This window comes from Salmo trutta, chromosome 24, assembly GCF_901001165.1.
Source record: "Salmo trutta chromosome 24, fSalTru1.1, whole genome shotgun sequence".
NCBI lineage: Eukaryota > Metazoa > Chordata > Actinopteri > Salmoniformes > Salmonidae > Salmo > Salmo trutta.
In genome coordinates this window covers 46,007,881-46,029,567 of record NC_042980.1, presented here as the reverse complement: position 1 = coordinate 46,029,567, position 21,687 = coordinate 46,007,881, and the positions used below count along the sequence as shown (strand labels likewise).

Below are 21,687 nucleotides of genomic sequence, written 5' to 3'. Positions count from 1 at the left end.
GGGACGAATTTAGTTAGTTAGTTAGTTAGATTTCGTCCCACCTACGTAACAGCTACTGAAATTCCAGTGGCGCGATTTTTGAATCGTTAGAAATACTATTACTTCAATTTCTCAAACATATGACTATTTTACTGCTATTTAAAGACAAGAATCTCGTTAATCTAACCCCACTGTCCGATTTCAAAAAGGCTTTACAACGAAAGCAAAACATTAGATTATGTCAGCAGAGTACCCAGCCAGAAATAATCAGACACCCATTTTTCAAGCTAGCATATCATGTCACATAAACCCAAACCACAGCTAAATGCAGCACTAACCTTTGATGATCTTCATCAGATGACACACCTAGGACATTGTGTTATACAATACATGCATGTCTGTTCAATCAAGTTCATATTTATATCAAAAAACAGCTTTTTTCATTAGCATGTGACGTTCAGAAAAAGCATAACCCCCGCAAACTTCCGGGGAATTTACTAACAGTTTGCTAAATTACTCACGATAAACGTTCACAAAAAGCATAACAATTATTTTAAGAATTATAGATACATTACTCCTCTATGCACTCGATATGTCCGATTTTAAAATCGCTTTTCGGATGAAGCACATTTTGCAATAATCTAAGTACATAGCCCGGCATTACAGGGCTAGCTATTTAGATACCCACCCAGGTCAGCCTCCACCAAAATCACATTTCCTATAAGAAAAATGTTCTTACCTTGCTTGTTCTTCATCAGAATACACTGCCAGGACTTCTACTTCAATAACAAAATGTTGGTTTGGTCCCAAATAATCCATCGTTATATCCAAACAGCGACGTTTTGTTCGTGAGTTCTAGACACTATCAGAATGCTTCTTCACGGTCCCGCGCATGGCGCATTGGCGTGTCAAAAATGTCTAAATATTCCATTACCGTACTTCGAAGCATGTCAACCGCTGTTTAAAACCAATTTTTATGCCAGTTATCTCGTAGATAAGTGATAATATTCCGACCGGGAGTATGCATTGAGCCTAAACAGCCGAATAAAATTTCTCCTCAGGAGCGACTCATGCACGCGCCTCATTCAAAGGTCCTCGGAGCAGCCACTTACAAAAGGTGATAATGTGTTTCAGCCTGAGACTCCCTCGTAAACCTTCAGTTATTTCCCGGGCTCTGAGAGCCTATCGGAGCCCTGGGAATTGTCACGTTACAGCTAAGATCCTTACTTTTCAATAAAAAGATGTAAGACGCACGACTCCTTATCAGACAGGGTACTTCCTGCTTGAAACCTTGTCAGGTTTTTGCCTGCCATAGGAGTTCTGTTATACTCACAGACACCATTCAAACAGTTTTACAAAATTCAGAGTGTTTTCTATCCAAATCTGAACAATAATATGCATATTCTAGCTTCTGAGTTGGTGTAGGAGGCAGTTAAAAATGGGAACATATTTTTTCAAAAATTCTCAATACTGCCCCCTAGCCCAGACAGGTTAAATCTCTTCCACTGAATACAACAACAGCTGACTACATAAAGGAAAATAATTATCTAAATAATGTATATAAATACTACTACTGGTCAAAAGATATTCAAATAACATAATCAGATCCAAATGACTAATCTGAACAATACCACAAAGAAAAGTCATTGTACCCTTATCGTCATTCTGCCTTCTCATTGATTCAAATTACCAATATGTCTAAGAACTTTGGGAAATGGGAAAATTAGGGGAAAATGGGGAAATTATTTTATTGAGATTCTATTTCCCAAATTAACTTAACCTGTTATGGCTAGGGGGCAGTATTTTCAAGGCCGGATGAAAAACGTACCCGATTTAATCTGGTTACTACTCCTGCCCAGTAACTAGAATATGTAGAATTAGTAGATTTGGATAGAAAACACTCTAAAGTTTCTAAAACTGTTTGAATGGTGTCTGTGAGTATAACAGAACTCATATGGCAGGCCAAAACCTGAGAAGATTCCATACAGGAAGGCCCTGTCTGACCATTTGTTGTCCTTCTGAGGCATCTCTATCGAAAATACAGTATCTCTGCTGTAACGTGACAATTTCTAAGGCTTCCATTGGCTGTCTGAAGGTGCCAGAAAGTGGATTGGGGCGTCTGCTGTCTCTGGGCGAAGAACTGCAGCAGATTTTGTGAGTGGTCAGGCTGGGGACAGTGACACTGGATATGCGCATTCATGAGAATTCTCCATCTTTTCTTTCAGCCTTTGAATGAAAACAACGTCGTCCGGTTGGAATATTATCGCTTTTTTACGAGAATAATGGCATAAAAATTGATTTTAAACAGCGGTTGACATGCTTCGAAGTACGGTAATGGAATATTTAGATTTTTTTTGTCACGAAATGCGCCATGCGCCCGACCGTTATTTACCATTTCGGATAGTGTCTAGAACTCACGAACAAAACGACGCTGTTTGGATATAACGATGGATTATTTGGGACCAAACCAACATTTGTTATTGAAGTAGAAGTCCTGGGAGTGCATTCTGACGAAGAACAGGAAAGGTAAGACCATTTTTGTTATAGTAAATTGGATTTTGGTGAAGGCTAAACTTGCCGGGTGTCTAAATAGCTAGCCTGTGATGCCGGGCTATCTACTCAGAATATTGCAAAATGTGCTTCATCCAAAAAGCTGTTTTAAAATCGGACATATCGAGTGCATAGAGGAGTAATGTATCTATAATTCTTAAAATAATTGTTATGCTTTTTGTGAACGTTTATCGTGAGTAATTTAGTAAATTTTTAGTAAATTCCCCGGAAGTTTGCGGGGGGTATGCTTTTTCTGAATGTCACATGCTAATGTAAAAAGCTGGTTTTTGATATAAATATGAACTTGATTGAACAAAAAATGCATGTTTTGTATAACATAATGTCCTAGGTGTGTCATCTGATGAAGATCAAAGGTTAGTGCTGCATTTAGCTGTCTTCTGGGTTTTTGTGACATTATAAGCTAGCTTGAAAAATGGGTGTCTGATTATTTTTGGCTGTGTACTCTGCTGACATAATCTAATGTTTTGCTTTCGTTGTAAAGCCTTTTTGAAATCAGACAGTGTGGTTAGATTAACGAGAGTCTTGTCTTTAAACAGCTGTAAAATAGTCATATGTTTGAGAAATTGAAGTAATAGCATTTCAAAGGTTTTGAAAATCGCGCCACAGGATTCAACTGGCTGTTACGTAGGTGGGACGAATTCGTCCCGCCGGTCCCATAGAGGTTAATGAGAATGACTAATCGATAAGATATGAAAATATCTGGAGAGTCAATTCGGGAAATAGAGACTAAACATTTTCCTGTGGTGCCCCGACTTCCTAGTTAACTAAAGTTTACAAGATTAGTTTAATCAAGTAACAATAATTTCAAAGAGAATTAGTTTGATAAAATAACAGTCTTCACATTTAATGATAGTCACAGACACGACATTGACTATATCTCAGAATTTCTGCATTGAGAAATTGTCAAGCACTGTCTACTAATCTTGTCATTGTCTAGTCCAAGTCAATCCGCTTGGTCCTGCAACATTTTATGTTTCCAGCCGACCTCTTGTTCCTCCTGTAGGATTTCACTGGTGTCGTCATTACAGCATCTCACTGATTTTAGCCGATCTCATACGTTTGTTGAACACAAATATACAAATTATATCTTATTTTACTCATTATTTAAAATAAATAACATTTGGCCGTTACTGCCCTTTCCAAAAATCTGGTTATACTTATATTGACATGATTCTGTTTTTGGAAACATCTCTGAATTTTGTAACTGACAATACATCAAACTCTCACAGGCTGCTGATTTTGTCATTGGCCAGTATAAGGCGATCCAATTGGGCCTGCAACTTTGCACGATACTGTTTAATCTCTGAATCCTCCTGTAGGATGTTATCAATGTCATCTCTGTGTAGCAGATCCAGCATTTCACTGCACACAATCTTGGCTGGCTGCTTCAGGATGAAGTAACCGATCATCATGGGCACCTGGTCAGCCAGTCTTTGCACCACAATCTGTGAGAGAGGTGAGGTGGGACGGAGAGTAAGGGCCCAAAGTGATGAGATGGCCACAAGGCAACCAAAAGATTGCCAAACGACAACCAAGGCTCCGCAAGGTGAACTATAGACTTCAGAGTTGGATAGGTCTGTAAAATGCAATATACCACAAATCAACCCTGCCACAACAATGTATGTTTGAAACATTTGTCAAAAAGCATTAATGAGAGATCTGATCATCCCATTAATGATATCATGGATTCATTGTACAGGCTGGAGCAGAGCTATATAATATAAATATATATATATATATATATATATGACCTATTATAGCATATTCAGGAAGAAATCTTAGACATGTATTGATTGGTCGGGAGTTAAGATAATAATATTTATTTTCCCTAACAACAGTGGTGAAACTAACCAATACACATTTTAGTGTGATTATATTTCTTTGTTCTGTGCTGCGATTCTTGCTGTATTTATTATAATATAACTACCGTTCAAAAGTTTGAGGTCCTAGTTTTGTCCTTTTTTTAAAGAAAAGCAATTATTTTGTCCATTAAAATAACATCAAATTGATCAGAAATACAGTGTAGACATTGTTAATGTTGTAAATGTCAAACGTTGTTTAGCATTAATCTTTTGGTCCATTTAACGTGAAACATCAGTAAACATCAGTAATATTTTCACACAACCTATCAAGTGTCTAGAATAAACGATTATGACAAAGACACTCTTCTCAGATTTATGCGCAGGCGCAAAAAATGAAGTGATGACGTGTCAACTTACAAGCATTCTAATTCGGTCTGTATTAATCACAGATGCTTCCAACAACTTTCTAAAGATCGTTGACATCTAGTGGAAGCAGTAGGAGTTGAACTGAATCCTTTCTCACTATGGTATCTATAAAACAATGACACTAAATAGTACAGTCACAAAATTCTCATTTTTTTAAAATCTATTTTTCACAGGTTTTTGCCTGCAATATGAGTTTTGTTATACTTACAGACACCATTCAAACTGTTTTAGAAAATTCAGAGTGTTTTCTATCCAAACCTGAACAATAATATGCATATTCTAGCTTCTGAGTTGGTGTAGGAGGCAGTTAAAAATGGGCACATATTTTTTTCCAAAATTCTCAATACTGCCCCCTAGATTAAACAGGTTAAATAAGCAATAAAACTGGCCTTCTTTAGACTAGTTGAGTATCTGGAGCGTCAGCATTTGTGGGTTTGATTACAGGCTCAAAATGGCCACTCCTTTCACAGAACAGCACAAACTGGCTCTAACCTGAATAGAAAGAGAAGTGGGAGGCCCCGGTGCACAAATGAACAAAAGGACAAGTACATTAGAGGGTCTAGTTTGAGAAACCATTGAAGCACAGGAGTGATGGTTGCTGATAATGGGCCTCTGTACACATATGTAGATATACAGTGGGGCAAAAAAGTATTTATTCAGCCACCAATTGTGCAAGTTCTCCCACTTAAAAAGATGAGAGGCCTGTAATTTTCATCATAGGTACACTTCAAATATGACAGACAAAATGACAAAACAAAATCCAGAAAATCACATTGTAGGATTTTTTAATGAATTTATTTGCAAATTATGGTGGAAAAAAAGTATTTGGTCAATAACAAAAGTTTCTCAATACTTTGTTATATATCCTTTGTTGGCAATGACACAGGTCAAACGTTTTCTGTAAGTCTTCACAAGGTTCACACACTGTTGCTGGTATTTTGGCCCATTCCTCCATGCAGATCTCCTCTAGAGCAGTGATGTTTTGGGGCTGTCGCTGGGCAACACGGACTTTCAACTCCCTCCAAAGATTTTCTATGGGGTTGAGATCTGGAGACTGGCTAGGCCACTCCAGGACCTTGAAATGCTTCTTACGAAGCCACTCCTTCGTTGCCCGGGCGGTGTGTTTGGGATCATTGTCATGCTGAAAGACCCAGCCACGTTTCATCTTCAATGCCCTTGCTGATGGAAGGAGGCCTTCACTCAAAATCTCACGATACATGGCCCCATTCATTCTTTCCTTTACACGGATCAGTCATCCTGGTCCCTTTGCAGAAAAACAGCCCCAAAGCATGATGTTTCCACCCCCATGCTTCACAGTAGGTATGGTGTTCTTTGGATGCAACTCAGTATTCTTTGTCCTCCGAACACGACGAGTTGAGTTTTTACCAAAAAGTTATATTTTGGTTTCATCTGACCAAATGACATTCTACCAATCCTCTTCTGGATCATCCAAATGCTCTCTAGCAAACTTCAGATGGGCCTGGACATGTACTGGCTTAAGCAGGGGGACACGTCTGGCACTGCAGGATTTGAGTCCCTGGTGGTGTAGTGTGTTACTGATGGTAGGCTTTGTTACTTTGGTCCCAGCTCTCTGCAGGTCATTCACTAGGTCCCCCCGTGTGCTTCTGGGATTCTTGCTCACCGTTCTTGTGATCATTTTGACCCCACGGGGTGAGATCTTGCATGGAGCCCCAGATCGAGGGAGATTATCAGTGGTCTTGTATGTCTTCCATTTCCTAATAATTGCTCCCACAGTTGATTTCTTCAAACCAAGCTGCTTACCTATTGCAGATTCAGTCTTCCCTGCCTAGTGCAGGTCTACAATTTTGTTTCTGGTGTCCTTTGACAGCTCTTTGGTCTTGGCCATAGTGGAGTTTGGAGTGTGACTGTTTGAGGTTGTGGACAGGTGTCTTTTACTGATAACAAGTTCAAACAGGTGCCATTAATACAGGTAACAAGTGGAGGACAGAGGAGCCTCTTAAAGAAGAAGTTACAGGTCTGTGAGAGCCAGAAATCTTGCTTGTTTGTAGGTGACAAAAATACTTATTTTCCACCATAATTTGCAAATAAATTCATTAAAAATCCTACAATGTGATTTTCTGGATTTTGTTTCTCATTTTGTCTGTCATAGTTGATGTGTACCTATGATGAAAATTACAGACCTCTCATCTTTTTAAGTGGGAGAACTTGCAGAATTGGTGGGTGACTAAATACTTTTTTGCCCCACTGTATCATAAAAAAATCTGCAGTTTCCAGCTACAATAGTAATTTACAACATTAACAATGTCTACAATGTATTTATGATCAATTTGATGTTATTTTAAAACTTGTTTGGGATAGGGGGCAGTATTTTCACGTTCGGATGAAAAGCGTAGCCAGAGTAAACTGCCTGCTACTCGGGCTCAGAGTCAAATATGTGCATATTGTTAGTTGATCTGGATAGAAAACACTCTGAAGTTTCTAAAACAGTTTGAATGATGTCTGAGTATAACAGAACTCATATGGCAGGCAAAAACCTGAGAAAAATCCAACCCGGAAGTGTGAAATCTTTTTAGTTTTTTTCGTAGATGTTCGTAGTTTTTCAAGTGATTGCCTATCCAAACTACAGTGTCTGTGGGGTCATTTTACACTTCCTAAGGCTTCCACAGTCAACAGTCTTTAGAACCTTGTTTTATGCTTCTACTGTTACTAGGGAGAGAATAAGATCTCACTGAACAAGTGGCCTGCCTGAGGCCAATGATTTGTTTACTGCGCAGTCACGCGGGCGCGACGTTCCTTCTTTTTCCTCTGTAATGATTTGCTATTGTCTGGTTGGAATACTATCGAAGATTTACGTTAAAAAGACCCTAAGGGTTGATTGTAAACATCGTTTGACATGTTTCTACGAACGGTAATGGAACTTTTGGACTTTTCGTCTAGGGTCTTGCGCTCGCACAAGGTGCCTTTGGAATAGTGATCTGAACGTGCGAACAAAACTAACATTTCTTGTGGAAGTTGGAGTCCTGGAAGTGCATTCCGACGAAGATCAGCAAAGGTAAGTGAAGATTTATAGTTTTGTTGACTCCAGAACTTGGCGGGTAACTGTATAGCTTGCTTTGATTGCTGAGCTCTGTACTCAGAATATTGAACAATGTGCTTTCGCTGTTTTGAAATCTGACACAGCGGTTGCATTAACCTGTTAGGGTATAGGGGGCAGTATTGAGAATTTTTTGAAAAAATATGTGCCAATTTTTAACTGCCTCCTACACCTACCCAGTAACTACAATATGCATATACTTATTATATATGGATAGAAAACACCCTAAAGTTTCAAAAACTGTTTGAATGGTGTCTGTGAGTATAACAGAACTCATTTGGCAGGCAAAACCCTGAGACAGATTCTGACAGGAAGTGGATACCTGATGTGTTGAATTGACTTTGAGCCTATGCCATTGAAAAACAAAGGGGGATAGGAATATTCTGGCACTTCCTATTGCTTCCACAAGATGTCCCCAGCCTTTACAAAGTGTTTTGAGTGTTCTACAGTGAGATCTGACCGAATAAGAACCATGGAACGTGATGGTCCATTAGACCCCTGGCGCGCGATTTGATGGTGGGTACTCTCATTCCGAAACGTTTTAAAAGAAAACCCAATGGTCCGCCTTGAATTTTATTCATGTTCTGGTTAAAAAAGGCCCTAATGATTTATGCGATACAACGTTTCACATGTTTGAACGAACGGAAATATATTTTTTCCGTTCTTGAAGTGAAGTGAAGTCCGGCTGGCTTAGATCATGCGCTACAACACGGAGGTTTTTGGACATAAATGATGAGCTTTTTTGAACAAAACTACATTCGTTATGGACCTGGGACTCTTTGGAAGTGACATCTGATGAAGAGAATCAAAGGTAATGGATTATTTACATAGTATTTTCGATTTTAGATTCCTCCAACATGGCGGTTAGTCTGTATCGCAATGCGTATTTTTCTGGCGCAGTGCTCAGATTATTGCAAAGTGTGATTTCCCAGTAAGGTTAATTTTAAATCTGACAAGTCCATTGCGTTCAAGAGATGTAAATCTATAATTCTTTGAATGACAATATAATATTTTAGCAATGTTTTCTAATATTAATTAATTATTTTGTTGTCATGACTTGACTGCCGGTATTGGAGGGAAACGATTTCCTGAACATCAACGCCATAGTAAAACGCTGTTTTTAGATAGAACTAAAAATGCATGCATTGTCTAACATAATGTCCTAGGAGTGTCATCTGATGGAGATTGTAAAAGGTTAGTGCATAATTTTAGCTGATTGTATGGTTTTGGTGACGCATGTCTTTGAATCGACAATGCATTGCACACAGCTATTGTCAATGTACTCTCCTAACATAACCTAACTTTATGCTTTCCCCGTAAAACCTTTTTGAAATCGGTAAACGTGGTTAGATTAAGAAGATGTTTATCTTTCAAAGGCTGTAAGTTAGTTGTATGTTTGAGAAATTTGAATTTGAACATTTATTTGGTTTCAAATTTGCCGCTCTTGAAATGCACCTGCTGTTGATAGGGTGCGCCACGGGGGGAACGCTAACGTCCCACATAGCCCAAAGAAGTTAAGGAGAAGGGTATCTATAATTCTTTCAATAACTGTTGTAAATTTTAATATCAGTATTTCTGTAAATTGATGCTCTCATTCACCGGAGTTTTGGAGACAAAACATTTTCTGAACATCACACGCCAATGTAAAATGGGGTTTTTGGATATACATATGAACTTTATCGAACAAAACATACATGTATTGTGTAACATTGAGTCCTGGGAGTGTCATCTGATGAAGATCGTCAAAGGTTAGTGATTCATTTTAGCTGTATTTCTGTTTTTTGTGATGCATCTCCTTGCTTGGAAAATGGCTGTGTGGTTTTTCTTGTCAAGGTGATGTCCTTACATAATCTAATGTTATTCTTTTGCCGTAAAGCCATTTTGAAATCAGACAATGTAGTTGGATTAACGAGAAGTGTATCTTTAAAATGGGTTATAATAGTTGTATGTTTGAGAAATTTGAATTATGAGATTTTTGTTGTTTTGTATTTCGCGCCCTGCTATTCCATTGGCTGTTGGCGAGGGGTCCCGCTAGTGGAACGTCTGTCCATAACAGGTTTTAATGGATAAATATTTAGATTTTCTCTGAAAAACAAGGACATTTCTAAGTGACCCAACACTTTTGAACTGCAGTGTATATAGAGAGTTGGAAAACTTTTAGAACGGACACCTTTGAGCATTCCATTTATCCAGTCATGACAAGTATGTAGATTCTAATTCTAGACTTTCAGTTACGCAGCATTGTTTAAAAAAATGTAAATGCCATGAATTGCTATTGGTCAATATTGTCAACATGGCTGACATATGGACATTGTTGATTATACTGTGTAATGTAAATGCATCATAATTCTATTATTGATTATACCATTGCATAGTTGAATACTCGTTACTGATTGGCTTGAAGGGCATTCTAGAGCATGCATTATTTCCCTATAATACATGGTACATCAGCACGGTACTGCCTCTTACATCTACACGTTCCGCTAGCGGAACGATTGCTCCAATATCCAATGATGGGCGGGGCGCGAAATTCAAACTCCTCTAAAATCGAAAACTTCCATTTTTCAAACATATGACTATTTTACAGCTATTTAAAGACAAGACTCTCCTTTATCTAACCAAACTGTCCGATTTCAAAAAGGCTTTACAGCGAAAGCAAAACATTAGAATATGTCAGCAGAGTACCCAGCCAGAAATATTCAGACACCCATTTTTCAAGCTAGCATATCATGTCACATAAACCCAAACCATAGCTAAATGCAGCACTAACCTTTGATGATCTTCATCAGATGACACACCTAGGACATTATGTTATACAATACATGCATGTCTGTTCAATCAAGTTCATATTTATATCAAAAACCAGCTTTTTACATTAGCATGTGACGTTCAGAACTAGCATTCCCACCGAACACTTCCGGTGATTTTACTAAATTACTCACGATAAACGTTCACAAAAAGCATAACAATTATTTTAAGAATTATAGATACAGAACTCCTCTATGCACTCGATATGTCCGATTTTAAAATAGCTTTTCGGATGAAGCACATTTTGCAATAATCTAAGTACATAGCCCGGCATTACAGGGCTAGCTATTTAGACACCCTGCAAGTTTAGCCTTCACCAAAATCACATTTCCTATAAGAAAAATGTTCTTACCTTGCTTGTTCTTCGTCAGAATACACTGCCAGGACTTCTACTTCAATAACAAATGTAGGTTTGGTCCCAAATAATCCATCGTTATGTTCCATCAAGACGTTTTGTTCGTGAGTTCTAGACACTATCCCAACGCTAAATCTCGGCCACGAGCATGACGCAAAATATGACAAAAAATTTCTAAATATTCCATTACCGTACTTCGAAGCATGTCAACCGCTGTTTAAAACCAATTTTTATCCAATTTATCTCGTAGAGAAGCGATAATATTCCGACCGGGAATCTGCCTGTCTGTAAACTGAGGAAAAAACCGAAAGCCGGGGGCGGGGCGTGTCACGCGCCTAAGGCTTAGTCCATTGAGTGACCACTTAGCTTTTGCTCTCCTTTGTTTCAGCCAGGGCTTTGAATTACGTCATTCCTGTTTTTCCAGGGCTATGAGACCTCATTGGAGACGTGCGAAGTGTCACGTAAGAGCAGAGATCCTTTGTAAACGATAGAGATAATAAAGAAGGGCAAGAAATGTTCAGACAGGGTACTTCCTGAACAGAAGCATCTCAGGTTTTTGCCTGCCATAGGAGTTCTGTTATACTCACAGACACCATTCAAACAGTTTCAGAAACTTTGGAGTGTTTTCTCTCCAAAGCTATTAATTATATGCATATTCCAGTTTCTGGGCAGGACTAATAATCAGATTAAATTGGGTACGTTTTTTATCCAGCCGTGAAAATACTGCCCCCTAGCCATAAGAGGTTAATGGAGCTAGCATATAAGCATTTTGCTACACCTTTTATACCAGCTGTGAACTGTGTATGGACGAATACAATATATGTCTCTGGCATGGAGTACCAGGCTAGATGTAGTCCATACATACACGTTGAGATCTCCAAAAATGTGTGGAAGGCACTGATGAGAAAGTGTGTGACTTTGTTGATAAAACTGGCATGTTATGTAGTGTGCTTATGTTAGCTGCAGGTTTAGTTAATTAGATTTAATATCTGGAACACTCTATACATACTGCAGAGTAGATGTGTTGCATTGTACCTCATAGTATGCCTTGAGCAGCTCAGGGTACTTGCTCCTGGTGTCGTGAACTGAGCCTCCTGCTGTTCCCTCCATTCGACTATGTTTGTTGAAGATTTCATCCTGTGTGTAGACCTGCATCTCCATCTCAAACTGCTCCACGATCCTCTCCTTCACTATGGTTGACTGCTTCTCCTGGACTGTTTCATTTATTCTCTGAGTTTAAACAAAGATTAAGATTCCATGAGGACATAAAGAACCTTAGATGCAGGGAGGCAGTAAAATACTCTTACTGTTTCAGATAAAAGTTCATTTCGATATGCTCTAAATATCTTGTGGTGTTTTATTTTGAACATTTCAAGCTACGATCCTACAATGGACAACATGTAAATTGGAATTCTTCATAAAAATATATTGTGATTTTAAGTGCTACTTTGCCTCATGTATTCCTGTCTTCTTGCTAGTGCCACTAACTAAGATTTCAATTTCAGCCAAAATCACAGAATAGAGAATTGTATGATTATCATGTCAGAGCGCTTAACAGTTTACAATTGTCATTACCATTGAGACCCGATGAAGATAAGGATAATTCTTAAAGCTCTCTCTGGACAAATGATCAAATTGCTTCTGCACCATGTCTGAAAAACAAAAACAAATGTATTTGGTGAAGAGATATTCCACAAAATGTTATTATTTAAAGGAATATTACATCCAAATTACAAGTCAATAGTCCCAATATTAATATTTCATGTCCAAATAATCATTGAGTAACTTCATTGAGCTACACAATCAATTTGAGATACATTAGGATCATTTGGATATGAAGAGCAAAAAATGAAAACAGGTAAATTAAACCAAAGCATGGATTGATGTCACACCTTGTCCATAGACTGCTTACAGGGTAAGGAAACCAATATGTAATTTTGTAATTTGAGTGAAATATTCCTTCAGCATGTCCTATTTAGTCAATTAAAGTTCAAATGTCACTTGCACAAGTACAATGAAATGGCGTTCTTGCAAACTCTAAACCCAACAATGAAGAATTAAAAATAACTTAAGGTAGAACAAAAACACTAGAGAAATAAGAACGCGAGAAAGTAAGTAAGCTATATACATGGACAGTTCCAGGGTCAGTAGCTATATAGAGGGTCAGTTTCAGGGTCAGTAAGCTAAATACAGGGTCAGCTCCAGGGTCAGTAGCTACTGTTTGTTCCAGGGTCAGTAGTAATTAATAGGGTCAGTAGCTATATACAGGGTCAGTTCCAGGGTCAGTAGCTATATACAGGGACAGTTCCAGGGTCAGTAGCTATATACAGGGACAGTTCCAGGGTCAGTAGCTATGTACAGGGACAGTTCCAGGGTCAGTAGCTATATACATGAACAGTTCCAGGGTCAGTTCCAGTACCATATGTACAATGTGGAGGGATACTGAAGTGGTATGGTTAGATACTGTATGTATGGCGTAAGTTGACTAGGTATCAGGATATATGATGATTAGAGTAGCATCTCAGTATATGCACCCGTAATGGGTCAGTGGTCAAACGACCTCCACTCATCACTGTCAAACGCTCCCTGAAACATTTCAACGAGCAAGCCTTTCTAATCGACCTGGCCCTGGTATCCTGGAAGGATATTGACCTCATCCCGTCAGTAGAGGATGCCTGGTTATTTTTTTTAAATGCCTTCATCACCATCTTAAATAAGCATGCCCCTTTCAAGAAATTTAGAACCAGGAACAGATATAGCCCTTGGTTCTCCCCAGACCTGACTGCCCTTAACCAACACAAAAATATCCTGTGGCGTTCTGCATTAGCATCGAACTGCCCCCGCGATATGCAACTTTTCAGGGAAGTTAGAAACCAATACACACAAGCAGTTAGAAATGCCAAGGCTAGCTTTTTCAAACAGAAATTTGCTTCCTGCAACTCAAACTCTAAAAAGTTCTGGGACATTGTAAAGTCCATGGAGAATAAGAACACCTCCTCCCAACTGCCCACTGCACTGAAGATAGGAAACTCTGTCACCACCGATAAGCCCACTATAATTGAGAATTTCAATAAGCATTTTTCTACGGCTGGCCATGCTTTCCACCCAACTACCCCTACTGCATTCAACAGCACTGCACCCCCCACAGCTACTCGCCCAAGCCTCCCCCATTTCTCCTTCTCCCAAATCCATTCAGCTAATGTTCTGAAAGAGCTGCAAAATCTGGACCCCTACAAATCAGCTGGGCTTGACAATCTGGACCCTTTCTTTCTAAAATTATCTGCCGAAATTATTGCAACCCCTATTACTAGCCTGTTCAACCTCTCTTACATGTCGTCTGAGATTCCCATAGATTGGAAAGCAGCTGTCATCCCCTCTCTTCAAAGGAGGTGACACTCTTGACCCAAATTGCTACAGACCTATATCCATCCTACCCTGCCTTTCTAAGGTCTTCGAAAGCCAAGTCAACAAACAGATTACCGACCATTTCGAATCCCACCGCACCCTCTCCGCTATGCAATCTGGTTTCAGAGCTGGTCATGGGTGCACCTCAGCCACGCTCAAGGTCCTAAATGACATCTTAACCGCCATCGATAAGAAAAAATACTGTGCTGCCGTATTCATTGACCTGGCCAAAGCTTTTGACTCTGTTAATCACCACATCCTCATCGGCAGACTCAGTAGCCTTGGTTTCTCAAACGATTGCGTCACCTGGTTCACCAACTACTTCTCTGACAGAGTTCAGTGTGTCAAATCGGAGGGCCTACTGTCCGGACCTCTGGCAGTCTATGGGGGTACCACAGGGTTCAATTCTTGGGCCAACTCTTTTCTCTGTATACATCAATGATGTCGCTCTTGCTGCTGGTGAATCTCAAATCCACCTCCACGCAGACGACACCATTCTGTATACTTCTGGCCCTTCTTTGGACACTGTGTTAACAACCCTCCAGACGAGCTTCAATGCCATTCAACTCTCCTTCCGTGGTCTCCAACTGCTCCTAAACACAAGTAAAACTAAATGCATGCTCTTCAACCGATCGCTGACTGCACCTGCCCGCCTGTCCAGCATCACCTCTCTGGACGGTTCTAACATAGAATTTGGACAACTACAAATACCTAGGTGTCTGGTTAGACTGTAAACTCTCCTTCCAGACTCACATCAATCATCTCCAATCCAAAGTTAAATCTAGAATTGGCTTCCTATTTTGCAACAAAGCATCCTTCACTCATGCTGCCAAACATACCCTCGTAAAACTGACCATCCTACCAATTATCGAATTCGGCGATGTCATTTACAAAATAGCCTCCAATACCCTACTCAACAAGCTGGATGCAGTCTATCACAGTGCCATCCGTTTTGTCACCAAAGCCCCAAATACTACCCACCATTGCGACCTGTACGCTCTCGTTGGCTGGCCTTCGCTTCATAATCGTCGCCAAACACATTGGCTCCAGGTCATCTACAAGACCCTGCTAGGTAAAGTCCCCCCTTATCTCCGCTCACTGGTCACCATAGCAGCACCCACCTGTAGCACGCGCTCCAGCAGGTATATCTCTCTGGTTACCCCTAAAGCCAACTCCTCCTTTGCTCGTCTCTCCTTCCAGTTCTCTGCTGCCAATGACTGGAACGAACTACAAAAATCTCTGAAACTGGAAACACTTATATCCCTCACTAGCTTTAAGCACCAGCTATCAGAGCAGCTCCCAGATCACTGCACCTGTACATAGCCCATCTATAATCTAGCCAAAACTACTACCTCTTCCCCTACTGTATTTATTTATTTTGCTCCTCTGCACCATATTATTTATATTTTAACTTTGAACTTTCTTCAAACTACAAATCTACCATTCCAGTGTTTTACTTGCTATACTTTATTTACTTTGCCACCATGGCCTTTTTTGCCTTTACCTCCCTTAGCTCACATCATTTGCTCACATTGTATATAGTCTTATTTTTTTCTACTGCATCATTGATTGTATGTTGTTTTACTCCATGTGTAACTCTGTGTTTTTGTATGTTGTCGAACTGCTTTGCTTTATCTTGGCCAGGTCGCAATTGTAAATGAGAACTTGTTCTCAACTTGCCTACCTGGTTAAATAAAGGTGAAATAAAAAAATAAATAAATATGATGATTGCGTGTGCTTGTGTGTGTGTTTAGAGTCAGTATAAATGTGTGTAGATGTTATGTGGTTGACCAAATGAAGTGAGTGTGTGTGTGTTGGAGTTACAGTGAGTGTGTGTAGAGTTCTGACAGTGTGCATAGAGACAGTGCAAAGATACAAATGAATAAAGGGGTCAACTCAGATAGTCAGGTAGCCATTTTGTTATCTAGTTAGCAGTCTCATGGCTTGGGGATAGAAGCTGTTCTGGAGCCTGTTCAGGAGCTGTTTGTCATGCTGATAAGAGAATTATCTAATAAAGGTGAATTAATCAATAAACCATTATGAATTATAAGTCATGTAGTATGTTTAATGAATAATCAATGTAATGATCGATTAGTCCCAGAAAGTCCAGGAACCACTGGAGAGGGAGAGAAATGTGTGTGTGTAATTAGTGTAGAGAGCAGGGGACAGAAGGGAAAACCTAACCTTGTGTAAATGCATGTGCGTAAGTAAAGAAGGAACTATATAATGACCGTTTTGTTATCTTGACCTCAGAACGTTCACTGAATAAAGCTGAATGAACCTTTTGCAGAAAGCTGAGTCCTTGCCTAATTATTTAACCCATTGTCTTACAAACCTTGGGAATTAGTCAAGGCTTATTGATTATTGATTGTTATCATTAAGATATAAAATTATTTTAACACATGCAGAAGCAGAAAGAACAATCTATGATTTGGGTGGCTGGGGTCTAACAGTTTTCCGGGCCTTCCTTTCACACCGCCTGATATAGATGTCCTGGATGGCACAGTGCTCTGCCCCAGCGATGTACTGGGCTGTCCGATCCACCCTCTGTAAATCCATACGATTGAGGGTGGTGATTTTGCCATACCAAGCAGTGATGCAGCTAGTCAAGAGGCTCTCAATGGTGCAGCTGTAGAATTCTTTGAGGATTTGAGGGCCCATGCCAAAGCTTTTATACCTCCTGAGGGGGAAAAGGCGCTGTCTCGCCTTCTTCACAACTGTGCGCACGTGTGTGAACATTAGCGATTTGGACACCGAGGAACTTAATGCTCTAGACCCGCTCCACTTCAGCCCTGACAATGTGGATTGGGGTGTGATTCACCAATACCTGCTTTCTTGGGGGCTTACTGCTTAGTATAATAGGCATGTTTGTTTTGTCATTACTACCATACAGACCCGTACATAATGTTCAATAAAGGGGCTTTTGGAAAATTACATCGAACCTAGGGCTGTAACGTGTACGCTATTAAATCTGGAAGCAAGTACAGGAAGTAAGTTTAATAAATAAACAAATTAAACAAAACAAGAGACACGAGTAGAATACAGACATGAAACACAGAACAGAAACAATAAGGTGCGTAACGATGGTGACAGGTGTGTGTAATAATGATTAAACTGGCAACAACAAGCACCAGAGAGTAGGAGAGAAGGAGTAGATGACACAAGGGCTTTTGGTCACTTACCTCTGATTGTCTGTAGTGTCATCATAGCTGGTCTCTTAAGTTCAGCCACTAGTTTCTGAACAACATGTTGAAATACCCTGTAGTTAGTGAATCCTGGCAGCTCACTTCCCCTGTGCTTCTGATCATATTCATCCACCACTTGTTGCACTACTTCGTGGTCTAAATTCAGGAAAACAATGTTAATAATTTATTGGAGATTATAATCACTGTTGTATGACATAACTATTAGAAGTATAATAATTATATCAGTAAATATTAGGAATGATTAGAGACATATTTTCATTGGTCAGACATGGTATTATGATGAGCAATACCTGGGCTATTCAAAATTGTACCTACAATGTGATTTGGCATTTTCCAAACATATCATCCACTCTGTAAATTCCTTTCGCATGAGATCAAACAGATTTTCTTCAACGATAATATCTCCATTGGACAGTTGGGTAATCTGATCATTGAAATCTGTTATGACCTGAAGAAGGAAACATTATAAAACATACCTGTTTAAATGTTTAATATTTAGTCCTTTTAGATTACTGTTTAATGAAATTGCTCCACAAGACCCATCCATCCTTATGTTCTCTACAGATATTAAACAAGAACTATCTTACATTGGCTTGTCCAAGTGTTTTTGTAAAATCAGCTGTCAAGGCAAAGTATTGTTTAACCTAGTGACAAAGCTAATCAGCTGGAAATTAAGGAAAGAGAGTGGAGGAAGTGGGATTGTTAAGTGGGAGTGTGGAGAAAATGTTAATGCTATTTAATTTATCTTTCTGGACAGTATGTCAACTCTTAAACATGTGTGGCAAATTTGACCAATCCAAATGGCAGAGATTGTGCAACAGAGCTGATGCCTTTACATCAGGTACCATTGCCCAAATTCTCTATAGGACATTATCCTGACAATTTACTGAACCATGACTATAACACACCTGGACTACTGTGCAACAGTATGGCTTCCAACCCCACAGACATTTGTATTGAAATTTTGTACAGAAGAAGTTTACGAAGCTGAAAGATAGAAAGATGTGCTCACCTGAATGAGGTACTTCCTCTTCTCTGCAGGTTCCAGGGGAGGAGGCCTGTCCTCTATTTGACTCAATAAATGCTTTACCTCCACCAGCCGCTCCTTTATCGTCGCTGACATCTGGGGCAAGGATTTCTGACCAGGAGCAAACACACAACAAGTTAATAGGTACCAGACCACATGTTTTCCAGTGTGCACTGGGTGTAGGGAGAACAGATAACCATAGGGTATCTGGTTGGACTAACTTTGATGTGTTTGACCAGGGCATTGCTGAGCTTGGTGGCTAGGCACTTGGTGGATGCCTTCTCCTCACGCAAGAGGGATCTATAAATTGAAAGGGAGAGAAATAACAAACTAAGGGCACAAGGCGAGACACAGATGCAGACACTGGAGGCAGAAGGTATTGGATTGATATTTATTAATCAATCCAAAAAGGGGTAGGCAAGAGAATGGTCGTGGAAAGGCAAAAGGTCAAACCAGTTCAGAGTCCATGAGGAACAGAGTGGCAGGCAGGGGTCAGGGGTAACGGTCAGGCAGGCGGGTACAGAGTCCACAAAACATGCAAGGTTCAAAAACCAGGAGGACTGGCAAAAGAAAATAGAAGCAGTAGTTCGTGAAAACACACAGGTTGACTTGAAAAACGTACAAGACAAACTGGCACAGGTGGACAGGAAACACAGAGATATATACACCAGGGATAATGAGCAACACCTGGAGGGGGGTGGAGACAATCACAAGACAGGTGAAACAGATCAGGTTGTGACACAAACGCAGAATTTCATCCCAGAAATTGTCCGACACATTTAACACATGCATTTTTTTTATTAAAACTGTCAAATACAGATGTCAGTTAACCCTTGGCCTACAATAGTCCCACGGATATCTACATAACATAATAAAAAATCCCCATCAAAATCAATCTGTTTAAGCTAGAGATATGTGCGAAGCTAACATATGGAAAAGTTTTTTTGTGAGTATTCCAAGGATCTTTTAGTCATTTGATTTTGAATGTTAAAATGTACAATACTCAGAAATGTAAGAGAAGGGAGGGGAGGGACTCATAAGGAAAGACCATTCATGAATACTATATGGAACTACTCTCAAAGGATATGTTGAAAAAAAATTATATTCATAAAATCCTGAAATCAACAGTTTGGGGACCTGAACATTTTCAGATGTGAAGCCATCAAAATCAAAGATGCAAGTTCACTTAACACATGGCATGAACACATTTTACCTGAAGTGCTCGTGATTTTGGAAGAATTCCAACTCCTCCTCAATCGCATCAGTAATGGACATGTTTTCATCAATATTCTTCTGACCACGACATTTCACAACGACATAGCCCATATTGAGAAAGATGACTTTATTGTGGACAATTTCCAACACATTCTTCTCTGCTCCCGGGTCTATCAGGTCTGGCTTTGTCAGAATGGCTTGAAAACAAATGAAAAGCATTATGATAACTGCTAATATAAAAACCCAATTAAAAATAAATTAATCTATATAATGTCTTTACCCTGAGTTCTTGTGCCTTCAGGATCCACTTCTTGTGCCATTTTCAGGGCCTCTGTTGTTGCTATGTCAACATTACATGGTACCACCACCAAAATAATGGTTCTCTTATTCTTTATGAATTTCAAAATGAGATTCTTGATCTAGCAAAAAAGGAAGAGGAATGTGACCAAGCAGTCAGGATGCAAGCCTTTGACCGAGTTATTTGATTAATCTGTGAGAGGGTATCAGACCGCTTTTTACCGTGATATTGCCCTGTGTGGGGCACTCTTTTCTTTATGGTTCTGAAGCTCAACCTTCCTCAAAATCAACACACCAGATTCAACCATCATAGCTACCTTGCTAGCAATTATGGTAAAAAGTATTTACACCTGTCTAAAACAATTCATCATTAGTGAATCATAAGATGAGAAACAAGTGTCATGAGATAACCAAGCACTGTACTGGACAAAGTACAAAAGCTATACACAATAACGTTAGACTTACTTGGGCTCCAATGTCATCTGGTTGTCCTTTCACAGCCACCCTGGCAATCCCTGGTAAGTCAATCAGACTGAGGTCACACACCGTGGAGGATGTGATCTTTAGAGTGATCAGGTGTTCACATATCCCCAATCCCTCTCCAGCTAACTCGTTCTGAGCTGTTAAATCAATGGGAAAATATTGATGAAATAACAGATGTGTCTATTATTTGTTTGTTTGTCTGTCTTATACCCCGGCAGAACTCTTCTTATCATAATATAATATATATTCTGTAGTTGTTTATGGTAAATACCATACAAACTTTTCCACATTAAATTTGAATAGATATGTCAATGTCAGTAGGAGTATGTGCCATTTAAGATCTGTTTGTTTATATATTATTTGTTTGTTTGTCTGTCTTATACCCTGACAGAACTCTTCTATTTATAATATATTATGTATTCTGTAGTTGTCTGTGGTAAATACCATACAAACTTTTCCACAATAAATTATAATACATTTGTCAATGGTGGTCAGGTACCGTTTAAGATAAGGGAGAACAACATATTTTTATGAGCATGGCCTTATTTCTATTACAGCATATTGGATGACTGTCATTCATATTCCATTCACCCAGCTCAATGTTACATCGATAGGTTTAGGCTACTACGTGATTCTGGAATTTCCCCTATACCCATGTCATGACTGTCCTGATCAGGTCAGGTTACAGGAGACCACAACCCTACAGATTATCTCTCAACCCCCAACAGAGGAGGAGAGATCTAGGGGTCTGAAGATGTGGGGGTTTTATGACGACCTGTTTTATGAACTCAAGCCGGAACACCTGGCCTACACTCCCCATCGAATCGTGGTATCTACGCTGTTTCATTCCTACGCTGTGAGCTCTGAGCTACAGAGCTGTCTGTCCTCAGACAACCCCTATCCGAGCAAGGACGAGGAATCGGACCACTAAGCCAAAACAACACTGACATTGTGAGGACAACCAGAGAGTTGCGCCGGAGAAGTGCGTCATTGAGAAGCCTAAATGACCCACGCGGAGCATCCCATCTGAGACCTCC

General features: G+C 39.6%; 1 pseudogene; it reads right to left on the bottom strand.

Annotated features, from left to right (window-relative positions):
* Positions 1 to 21,687, bottom strand: part of LOC115161393 (interferon-induced GTP-binding protein Mx-like) — an 81,628-nt pseudogene that overhangs the window by 28,568 nt on the left and 31,373 nt on the right.